The following is a 12,878-nucleotide window of genomic DNA, read 5'->3' as shown; positions in this document are numbered from 1 at the left end:
GTTCCGGGGCATTCTGTGGGCAGACACCAGAGAATCAAACTCAACTGTCAGCAATAGTAAACAACACACATCCCGTGTGTGTGTGCGTGCGCGCGCGCGTGCGTGCGTGCGATAGATATATGTTTTGTTTTGTAACAGAACCGTCATTTAACTTTAATATTTTTAACCACCAGTCATGGCTATTTTGAATAGTCCTGTGAAGTTTCAGAAACAGTGCATTGTGAGGCAAGCACAAAAACAGACCTAGCAGTTTGACTCCATTGTGCTGCAGACAGACAATGCTGCTGCGCTGGTGTCTCTCTGCGAGTATTGTTTGTTTCATATCAGTCATGTACCGTACGCGCAGTGTTGTCAAAGTTACTCTTAAAGAGTAATTTATTACTTACTTAATATATTTACACTACTTATTACTCCCTGCCAAAAGTAACTAGTTACTTATTACTTTACTTATTACTTTTTTCTCGCCCACGGTAATTGCATCTTTTGTCTCCAAAAGTCTTACTTTGCATTTTCAACATTAGCAGTCCTCCCCGTCCCCCCCTATTCTGCAGTTTATTTAATTCTGTATATAGTACTGTATATAGTGTACGCCACACCTTCTTCCCTATGCACAACTTGCAGCGGACAATAATGTTCATTTCATCTTTATCGCGGGCATACTCAAAATAATGCAAATACTTCCAAGTAGTGAATGAAACGCTTTGTGGTGCCGGTGTCTCCTCCACCTCCTCCATGTTTAGTTTGTTTACTTCTCTTGCAGTTTAACAACACGAGTCACACACTAGTTTGCACCGAGTGCCGCGCTACGAGCTTGTAGATCTGCTATTTTTGAAAAATCTTGAAAATGTGGCAAATCGCAAATCTTTGAATATATATTCTTTCAGAACGTTTTTAACTCAAATCTTTGCTTTCTGAGGGGGGTTCCTGGAACTACATATTTTCAGATGGAGGTCGGCGACCAATTACATATATTTGTGGGGGTACTTGACATTTTGAGAACGACTGACATAGAAACATGTCAGTCGTTCGCTACGTCCAACCAGGGAAACTCCCCCCTGTCAGCTGTAAAGGAGCAACTTGGACACTCATGCATGAAGGAAGCATGAGTTCAAGTCCGTTGCTCTCCCCAGGTTGGCGGAGGGTGTGTAGAGCCCAGGATCACATTAGATAATTGACACAGGGGTGAAAAATGGGTTACAAAATCGTGGGATAAAAATTATTATGTTTTTGGTTTTTTTCAGAAAACTGTCACCCAGGATTTAGAAGATAGTTTGTAGAATCGTCCTCAGGTCTAAATGGGCTGAATAAAATGATAATTATGAACTCAATACTTATTGCACCCAGCCCTAATCGGTACATATCTAAGCTGAAGGCTGGTGGTGTCGCCACTAACCCAGGCAGGCAGCCTCGACATGAAGACGCCTTCAGGCCCTGGCTCTCCTCATTCCTCCCTGTGTGTGTGTGTGTGTGTGTGTGTGTGTGTGTGTGTGTGTGTGTGTGTGTGTGTGTGTGTGTGTGTGTGTGTGTGTGTGTGTGTGTGTGTGTGTGTGTGTGTGTGTGTGTGTGTGTGTGTGTGTGTGTGTGTGTGTGTGTGTGTGCCAGCCATCTGTCAGGGAGAGGGGAGGTTAGACTATAGCGTGGTTCACTATAAGCTATGTCACGCCATCCGTGATTTCACGGCCACAAGAAGAAGCTCATCATAGCGCGGGCCACACCTTTGCAGTTCATGGTGGCCACATCGGTTAATGTCTAGAGAGAGGCTCCGAGATCGAGATCTTGTGCTCACACACCTTAATATGTTGTTGCCACGAGACAGTGTTAAAACTAAGACGAAAAATGTTCGTCGACCGCCGGTTTTCCACTGACGAAAACTAAACGGAAACGAACTGAAAACTAAGCTATGATGACTAAAACTAAGACGAAATATACTGACAATTTCGTCAACAAATAAAAACTAGGCTAAAATGTTACGAAGGGACTAGTGGACGCTGCGACGCGTTGTGAGCTTGTAGATCGGCTATTTTCAGCAAATGTAAAATCAGTCATTACGACGGCATCGAGGCCCGCCAAAACACATTTTAGTCGACTAAATCAACTGTAGATTTAGTCGACTAAAACTAGACTAACACTAAAACATTCCAGGTGACTAAAATGTGACTAAAACCAAATGAAAACTATTCAAGAGACTATGGCTAAAACTAAATCAATCAAAATGTGCTGCCAAAAGCAACACTGCCAACGAGATCAGGAGGATGCCATGGTCTCGTCTCGCCAACAGAACCACGACATCCAGGTCAACTCTCTTCTGTATGGTTTTCTGTTTTTATGATATAACAAGATAAGATAAAACCTTTATTGAAATTTAGGGAATTTCACATGTCATACTATTGCAGTGAGAATATGAACCAAAGATAGACAAAGAAAAGACTTCACACTAGACACACTACTGTCTCTCTGAATGAATGAGTGTACTGTACATTTGCACGGCCTTATCTATAAATACTAAATAGGTATGCATTGACTAGTAGGTCAAACATTGGTATTGGATGATACTCACTTTGTTTTGCTTTGATCTGATCTGTCAATTGGCAAATGAGACATTTGGACATTCACAGTGGCCAATGCCATACGTTGTTACGTTGTTTCGTAAATCTATAGGGCTGGATTTGCGCTCTTTAAAACATAGTAGTGTGATGAGTGGCAGTTTACTTTAACCCATTCTGAACGGGAACCCCTCTTGGTGTTTTAAGCATTATGTTATACTTCAGCTATTTTTAAAAAATCGTGAAAATGTGGCGCAAATCTTTGAATATATATATATTCTTTCAGAGTGAACGGTTTTAACTCAAATCTTTTCTTCTTGGGGGTCCCTGAAACAACATATTTTCAGACGGGGGTCGGCGGGCCAAATACAGATAATTCTGGGGGTCCTTGACATGAAAAAGGTTGAGCACCACTGACACAGAAACATAGGGTTTTTCAGAAAACTGTCAGGATTTAGGAGACATTTGTAGAATCACCCTCAGGTCTAAATGGGTTAAGTACAGATTTATTTGCGAATTCAACAATCACAACGTATCCACATAAAGTCTCCAACGTTCAATACACTGTAATATCACCATGATGCTGCCTTTTGCCTTGATATGGTGTCACATCAGGTCAGGGTGAAAAGGCCCTCCGGTATACAGAGTGGAGAGAAGCGCGCTGCGATGATTGATTAATGGAGGAGAATCCCATTACTGCGCCGCTATACTTATACAGTTAGTTATGATAAGATCTCAGGCCAGCTGTGTCTCTCCCCCCCCCCCCCCCCCCCCCCCCACCCCCCCACCCACCCACTGCATAGCATCAGGGCTGAATGGTGGACTGCTTTGCCAATAGGTCGTTATAGCCCATTTACACCTGCAGGTCGACTCTACGAAATGTCTTCTAAATCCTGATAGTTTTCTGAAAAAAACCCCGATATGTCTCTATGTCAGTAGCCTGGAACTCACCTATGCTTTTTATGGCATAGGCAGCTCCCGGCAGGATCCGCTGGGAGAAACTATGCGCAGCTGCGCGACATGAGACTAATTACTTAGAGCGACAGAGAGAGAGAGGAGTGTGTGTGTGTGTGTCAATTTAACAAAGGTGCGGACGATCAGAAATCAGCAGAGAGTGAGAGATGTTTGCGCTACTCTATGCCGAATTGAAGTGGACTCGGACCCAGACTTTTTTTTCCCTCCCTGGAAATAAAAACGTCTGGGTTTCCGAGGCTACTATGTCAGTGGCTCTCAAACTATTGATTGTCAAGGAGCCCCAGCCGCCGACCTCCCCATCTAAAAATATATTGTTCCAGGGACCCCCTCAGAGGCAAAGATATGAGCTAAAAACATTTGCTGTGAAAGAATATATATATATATTCAAAGATTTGTACGATATTGTCACGATTTTTGGAATAGCCAAAGTATAAAATAATGGTTAAAGTGGTTAGCTCATGAAGTGACACAGATGCGTGCCAGGTCTTAATAGGTTAGCAGAGTCCAGTGCAGGCAGATACATGTTCTATAAAGAGAACCCGCACCAACCTACATACCATTCCAGTTTTAACAGGCACACCATCTATTTTCTCCCCTCCCCGCTTCACCCCCCTGGCTTCTTGCATCCCTCCATCCCCACTGCTACTGGGGATGGAGCAGTTGGTTGCCAGATCTTTGGGCCACACAAGCACTTTGTTTCTACGGGCCGACGGCGTGGAACAAACTCCCACTGTACCTTCGACAGGCAGCCTCTGTAGACATTTTTAAAGCGCAGCTCAAGACTCACTTCTACACTCTTGCTTTTAATTGATCTTTTATTTATTTTTGTTATTCATGTATTGCATTACTTCTCTTGTTTTTTTTTAATGTTTATGCCTTGCTTTTATTTTTTTCCTCCATTGCTCTGTAAAGCACTTTGAGCTGCATTTCATGTCATGAAAGGTGCTATACCAATAAAGTTTTATTATTATTATTATTATTACTTTTGAACCTATACTACAGTATATACGTCGGCTGAGATCTACAAGTTCACAACACGTTGGGTGTGAGTTTCTAGAGCTATTTTCAATTAAAGGGAGCCTCAGCTTAATGTTTGAGGGGCGCTAGCCCCTCCTATACACAGGTTTAATGTTTGTCTTTAGTTCAATGTTTGTTTCGTAAACGCCATTGACAATTACGTCATATTGTCTCTTTATTGTTAATGGCGTTTAATGTTTGTGTTGGCACCGTTTGTTTTACATCACCATTACATCACCTAATCAACGTGAGATAGACTTTAATATATTAGCGCCTCTCACTTCACACGGGTGTGATTGTTTTTATATGGCAAGCTTTTGGTCATAGACCTTCAGGCTAAAACATGATTTTGCACTGTTTTGAGGGTGCGGAGGGTGCTCCCTGTTGTTCATCTGGCTGGAGTGTTTTTTTTCTTTTCACCATTTTGTTAGGTCTGTTTCAAATCTGTAAAATATTTGTATTTTTTTTAAACATAATTTGAAACATTCTAACAACACAAATCTGGTACAGAGCTCTCCCTGGCACAAAACATTTTCAGATGGGGGGTTACATACATACTTTTTTTGTCTTTTCGTCCATGACATGAACGTGTGGCGATCGCCGTCGGCAGGTCCCGGTTCACCATCCTGTTCACCGTCCTGTTCACCATCCTGTTCACCATCCTGTTCACCATCCCGTTCCATCTTCAACCAGGCCGTGATTGCCCCGGCCTCGTCCATTCCCGCTCGGCACGTCAGTATCATGAACGGTATAGTGCTATTCTTGCTCACAAGTGAACTTGCATAATAGGCTATTTTAGCTTTTGTTTAATTTACCGGTAAAATAAATGTTAAATTCGTTTCCCCACAATCGATGTCGTTGTTTTTTTTGTTACAATTGATTATTGGTTTTGTTTGATTACTTTTAGTAACTGCTGGACCCTCAATAAACAAGTCCCCATGCCGGACTTTCTTTGTGTTATCCTTTTAACCTTAATGTCTGACTCAGACTGACTGTACCATGTGCTGTTTACATTTCTGACTAATAATGTATTCACTCCATCAATCAGACAAGACATGAGAAGAATGTGACAAGCTTATGAATGCAGAGATTTGACTATAGTAGTCATTATCAGATCAGATCAGAAGCATCAGGGAGTACAGGAGGTACATGTCAGGACAGCTGTGGAAGCAGATGTTTGGTTTACCCCAGATCACCTCGGCCGTGGACTGATTCTGGCGGAGGTTATCCCATTTTGGGCGGGAACCCCTTATTATGTTATACTTTAGCTATTGAAAAATAGCAAGCGGCACCGAGTTCCGCGCTACGAGCTTGTAGGTCTGCCATTTTTTTTAAATCGTGAAAATGTGGCGCAAATCTTTGAATATATATATATATTCTTTCGGAGCGAACGATTTGGACTTAAATATTAGCTTCTGGGAGGTCCCTGGAACAACATATTTTCAGATGGGGGTCGGTGGCCAATTACAGATAATTCTGGGGCTCCTTGACATGGAATACTTTGAGAACAACTGACATTAGAAACATGGGGTTTGTCAGAAGACATTTTGTAGAATTGTCCTCGGGTGTAAATGGGTTATAGCACAGCCTCCGGGCCTGGACCACAACAAGCTTTGTACACCTCACAACTGGCCTGCCTGTTTCCTGTCTGGGACACGCACGTATACGCAGTCGCGCACGCGCATTCATGCATAAACACACACACATTTAGATTATTTGACTTGGATCTGCTCTAAAGGCGCAATATACATAATAGATCCATACACTGACTGATCGGAAGAAGGAGGTTACATTACGGTCATACCAGATACGCTGCTGCACATGCGTATGCACGCACGCACACAGGGTCACACACGCACGGAAGCACGCACGCGCACACACAGGTTTAAATGCATGCTAGTGTTGCACGCACACCCAACACAGCTGATCTACAAGCTCAGTTTGATGCTAAACAACAACCAACCAATGACAGCGGGACTTGCTGTCCCAGCCGCTGCCACGTGGGGTCAGGCTTGCAGTGGTACAGAATGATTTTTATTTATTTTTTCCTTTTATTTGACGGCGTTCCACAGAGTTATGGGGGTCTGTCCGTGGCCTAAAACGTGAACGGTAAACGGGGCCGGGGTCCTTGCAATGAAAAGGTTTGAGAATCAATCATGACTGGTATTTTATTTTTTATAATCAACATGATTGTTTTCACTGCTGTTTTGTGGGTCTTATCAGTGAGTGAAGAGGGGAGGGGCAGAACACCACCAGCAATCAGCAATCAAACAAAATAATGACCAAACATTCAAACATTGGTATCAAACACCAATCAACATCAACATCAAGCAAATGTTTGGTAGTTTTTCTTGTTTCTTTTTTAGGCCACCACAATGATTTTCCAATGGGAGTCACATGGTTTGACCAAACGTTTTTGTTTTTATGGGGACTCCCACAATGCTTTCCCATTGGAAAAGCATTGTGGTGGCCTCTAAAAAACCCCCTCAAAAAACGAGCAAACATTTGCTTGATTGGTGTTTGGTATGTGTGAATGAGGCCTGAGGCCTAGTTCACACGTACCAAACACCAATCAAGCAATGTTTGGTCGTTTTTTTGTTTTTTTGGGCCACCACAATGCTTTTCCAATGGGAGTCACATGGTTTGATCAAACATTTGTGTTTGATCGCTGATTGCTGATTGCTCCCCGCTCATCAAACAAAAATGTTTGGTCAAACCATGTGACTCCCATTGAAAATGAATTGGAGCAGCAATCAAAAAGCAATCAGGCATCACACACGGACCAAACATTTGTTGTGTAGGTGTGTAGGAAGCCTGAGGCCTCATTCACACGTACCAAACACCAATCAAGCAATGTTTGGTCGTTTTTTTGTTTTTTTGGGCCACCACAATGCTTTTCCAATGGGAGTCACATGGTTTGATCAAACATTTGTGTTTGATCGCTGATTAATGATTGCTCCCCCCTCATCAAACAAAAATGTTTGGTCAAACCATGTGACTCCCATTGAAAATGAATTGGAGCAGCAATCAAAAAGCAATCAGGCATCACACACGGACCAAACATTTGTTGTGTAAGGCTGCGTACACACCTAAAGAACAAATGTTTGGTCCGTGTGCGATGCCTGATTGCTATTTGATTGCTGCTCCAATTCATTTTCAATGGGAGTCACGTCGTTTGATCGGACAAACCTGTCCGATGTGGGGGCGGAGGGCACAACAAACACATCGGACACCTTGTAGTCAAAACGGCCAACGAACAGGGTGGGACTTCAGATCGGACATAAGGGTGTTTTTTAACCGCCAACTAATAGGAGAGAACTTCCGTTCTTGACAGCACTGGGTGGGGTTTAGGCTGTAGTCTTCTGAGTTACGTGACACAGACTATTATATCGCTTGTTTGTATGTCTTCTTTTGGCTATAGGGCCGTGCGTAACTTGGAGAGTCCAAGTTGCGCACGGCTGTCTCCAGTCAGTGAGTGAGTCCAGTCTGGTACTAAGTTCTATTCTATATACAGAAATACAGGACGATAGCCAAAATAGCCGTCGGGCCTCGGCAGTTGTGAGGCTGCATTAATAATTAGTTCTAAAAGCATGTCTTTTTTACGGGGATCACTATTGATTTTAATAGTAGACGCATATATGTCTATGAGTAGCCTAGAGTAGAAATGTAATGGCAGCGTACGAGGTTCACATGCGCAAATATAACAGATGTACAAGTTATCGACACGAATGGTACTTACGGTATGGTACACGATGTAAGCTTGTGGATCTGTTTATTTTAAGCATGCGCCACCGCCACCACGCAAAGTTATGACGCGCGCACATGTGGGGGGAGAGACCCGATATATTTTATAGCTCTATGGGAGAGACGCAGACAGAGAAATATTTAAAATCATCCTGTCTCGCTCTAGCGCACGGCCGCACGCATAAAGAGCCAATGGAGCAAATGTTAAATAAGCTACACAGGTGGTCCTAAATGGTTAATTGATTACATCACTATAGCAAAAGACGTGATATAGGTCAACTGCAGCGGAGCTGTTCTGACTTGAAGCTTAACTGACCAGCACGGCTTCAAGTTTAAACCATAAGATGACATGGAAATGCCCGTCGATTTGATGCGCAGAAATAACATAGGCCTATATCGAATCAGGTTAAGGTGCACACATGGAAGAAAAGTCCCTTTTATCGGGATTCGGGGATACTTTGTTGTAGGCTATAACACCTGCTCCTCTGTTCATCTGTTGCCTTATTTGGCTAATAAAATAATTAAGAATTAATGCAATTTCAAGTTGTTGCTGCAATCATGATTCATGTTGCTGTTCTCTTCTCTCTGTGTGACTGAAGGTTGCGCCCAAAAATTGTAGACAGTGATTTCCCGCACCCCCTCATGTTATTTTTCCCTCCGTCGTAAAATTACCTCTTTTCTTTTTTTCACTATTTGGTTCGCTTAACATGTCCACGTGTCATTTGTTTACATATTTGGTACGCTTTACAAAGTCCAGTGTGAACACCAAACGGACCAAAATCAAAATGCAAATATTTGGTCCTTGATCCGGACCTTCTAAGTGAACTTTGAGTGTGAAAAACGGCCTCGACAAACTACCGCTAGCTGCTGCTGCAGTCAAGAAAACTACACTGAACATATGTGCATCTATTTCCGCGTGTCGTAGCACCGCCCAAATCGCGCAAAGCATTGTGGGACATGGAGGCATCAAATCATAAAAATGTAATCAGTGGTCGGTCGGACAGATCTGTGTGTCCGAAAGGTGTGTACGAAGCCTAGGGCTTCGTACACACCTTTCGGACGAAGCCGATTTGGGCGGTGCTACGACACGCGGAAATAGATGCACATATGTTCAGTGTAGTTTTCTTGACTGGAGCAGCAGCTAGCGGTAGTTTGTCGAGGCCGTTTTTCACACTCAAAGTTCACTTTAGAAGGTCCGGATCAAGGACCAAGGACCAAATATTAGCATTTTGATTTTGGTCCGTTTGGTGTTCACACTGGACTTTGTAAAGCGTACCAAATATGTAAACAAATGACACGTGGACATGTTAAGCGAACCAAATTGTGAAAAAAAGAAAAGAGGTCATTTTACGACGGAGGGAAAAATAACATGAGGGGGTGCGGGAAATCACTGTCTACATTTTTTGGGCGCAACCTTCAGTCACAGAGAGAAGAGAACAGCAACATGAATCATGATTGCAGCAACAACTTGAAATTGCATTAATTCTTAATAATTATTTTATTAGCCAAATAAGACAACAGATGAACAGAGGAGCAGGTGTTTGAACAATAATGCGCTTGCTGCTGGTGCATACAATTCACCGGAGACGTATAGCCTACAACAAAGTATCCCCGAATCCCGATAAAAATGACTTTTCTTCCATGTGTGCACCTTAACCTGATTCGATATAGGCCTATGTTATTTCTGCGCATCAAATCGACGGGCATTTCCATGTCATCTTATGGTTTAAACTTGAAGCCGTGCTGGTCAGTTAAGCTTCAAGTCAGAACAGCTCCGCTGCAGTTGACCTATATCACGTCTTTTGCTATAGTGATGTAATCAATTAATCATTTAGGACCACCTGTGTAGCTTATTTAACATTTGCTCCATTGGCTCTTTATGCGTGCGGCCGTGCGCTAGAGCGAGACAGGATGATTTTAAATATTTTTCTGTCTGCGTCTCTCCCATAGAGCTATAAAATATATCGGGTCTCTCCCCCCACATGTGCGCGCGTCATAACTTTGCGTGGTGGCGGTGGCGCATGCTTAAAATAAACAGATCTACAAGCTTACATCGTGTACCATACCGTAAGTACCATTCGTGTCGATAACTTGTACATCTGTTATATTTGCGCATGTGAACCTCGTACGCTGCCATTACATTTCTACTCTAGGCTACTCATAGACATATATGCGTCTACTATTAAAATCAATAGTGATCCCCGTAAAAAAGATATGCTTTTAGAACTAATTATTAATGCAGCCTCACAACTGCCGAGGCCCGACGGCTATTTTGGCTATCGTCCTGTATTTCTGTATATAGAATAGAACTTAGTACCAGACTTGACTCACTCACTGGAGACAGCCATGCGCAACTTGGACTCTCCAAGTTACGCACGGCCGTAGCCAAAAGAAGACATACAAACAAGCGATATAATAGTCTGTGTCACGTAACTCAGAAGACTACAGCCTAAACCCCACCCAGTGCTGTCAAGAACGGAAGTTCTCTCCTATTAGTTGGCGGTTAAAAACCACCCTTCTGTCCGATCTGAAGTCCCACCCTGTTCTTTGGCTGTTTTGACTACAAGGTGTCCGATGTGTTTGTTGTGCCCTCCGCCCCCACATCGGACAGGTTTGTCCGATCAAACGACGTGACTCCCATTGAAAATGAATTGGAGCAGCAATCAAATAGCAATCAGGCATCGCACACGGACCAAACATTTGTTCTTTAGGTGTGTACGCAGCCTGTAGGTGTGAACTAGGCCTGAGACAGAGTTAGGTACTAGGTGCTGTAAATGATGTACTGTTGATGAATACATGACGAGTAAAGACGCCCTGAGGGCGAGCGGCGGCGAGGTTGCGCTGAAACAACAGAGCTTCTTAACCCATTCAGGCCTGACGTCGAAATAAAAAAAAATGTTTTCTAAATCATGACAATTTTCTGAAAGATTTGAGTCACATTTTAACGATTGTTCAAAAATAGCAGACCTACAAGTTCATAGCGCGCCACTCGGTGGCGCGCTATGAGCTTGTAGATCTGCTATTTTTCAATAGCTAAATTATAACATAATGTATGTAACCACCAAAAAGGGTTCCCGCTCAAAATGGGTTAAATAAATGCAGATCTAGTATGTCAAACCATGTATGGCTATCCAGGGTTTGATCAGTGTCGTGATCTTCGTATATGGAGATCCACGGTGATGATAGTCAGCTCCACATAGAGATCCATGTGTTGGAGTGACCACAATATGGTCACATATTGACATTCCCATATGGGCTGTTGCCCGGCCTAACACAATCTCTGTTAGGCCCACGAATGGATTTTTTTTAAATTTACGTTTTTTTAGGCCTGAAACAACAGAGCTTCTTAATACGGCACAGTTGAGAAGCAGGAGCTAAACTACTGATCTGGTGTCAGTGAGGTCAGATGTAGATTTGCTGGCCGGGCTCCATATATGCAGATGTAGGTGATGATCCAGTCTTCTACTTGTATGGCTATATCCAGGGTTTGATGAGGTCAGTGTCGTGATCTTCATATATGGAGATCCACGGTGGTGATAGTCACCTGATAGGCGTGATGAAATGCAGGTTTTCATAGTAAATGCGACCTACAGTGTGTGTGTGTGTGTGTGTGTGTGTGTGTGTGTGTCCGTATCTCCGGCACCGTTAACCCGGTCGATGCCAAACTTTGCACACACACTCCCTGGATGCCAACGATGAACCTCTGCCCCAATTTCCAGGACGGCCTGTTATAGCGCCACCAGGAGGCCGACTTTTGAAAAACATTTTTTTGGACAGATTCTGTCCAAAAATCCCGCAAATCGTTAAACACTATCTCTATAGTCATGTGTTCAAGATGGATCTGTCCGATATTTCATATTCCATCCCAATTGGCTGACATTGGCTTTCAAAGTTTGCAGGATTGGCCCTTTTGAAACTAAAATCGTGAACGCAGCGTGCAATTTAAGTAAAATCTTTCACAGACTTTCCTACTAGGCTGAGGAATATGTCCCACCCTTTTCACATTGGCCTGTTATAGCGCCACCAACAGGTGGATTTTTGCAAAACACATTTTTGGAACAAAATGCCTCAAATCATCCAATTGCCATCAATGGTGTAAGAACAAATGGCACCCTCTTCACATTGGCCTATTATAGCGCCACCAGGAGGCCACAACCTGACCTGGCCTGGTGGAGACCTGTGCCCCGAGGGGCACTTTTTCTAGTTGCACCTCTCTCTCTCTCTCTCCCTTCCTCTTCCCTGCTCTCCCTAACCCTCTTTACAACACGTTGATCAGTTTGATCGAGGTTGAGATTGCAGCATTGGCTGGGTCATTGCATGGATGGAATAAATCTCTCTCTCTCTCTCTCTCTCTCTCTCTCTCTCTCTCTCTCTCTCTCTCATAGAGATATGTACTGATGGTCAGAACTGTATTGCATTACTGGGTAAAACAACAAAAACATTAAGACTCAGAATCCTTCATGGTGGTTTTAATTAATGTAGTCCCATCTGTACAGTAGATACTGTGGAACTATTGGCATTTTAACCACTCCGGTTCCTTAACGATGCCCTCTTAATCATAGACATATATACATAGACGCCCCTTCCGGCTCTGAGGCG

This window comes from Electrona antarctica, assembly GCF_951216825.1.
Source record: "Electrona antarctica genome assembly, chromosome: 8".
Taxonomy (NCBI): Eukaryota; Metazoa; Chordata; class Actinopteri; order Myctophiformes; family Myctophidae; genus Electrona; species Electrona antarctica.
Note: the sequence above shows the minus strand (reverse complement) of the source record.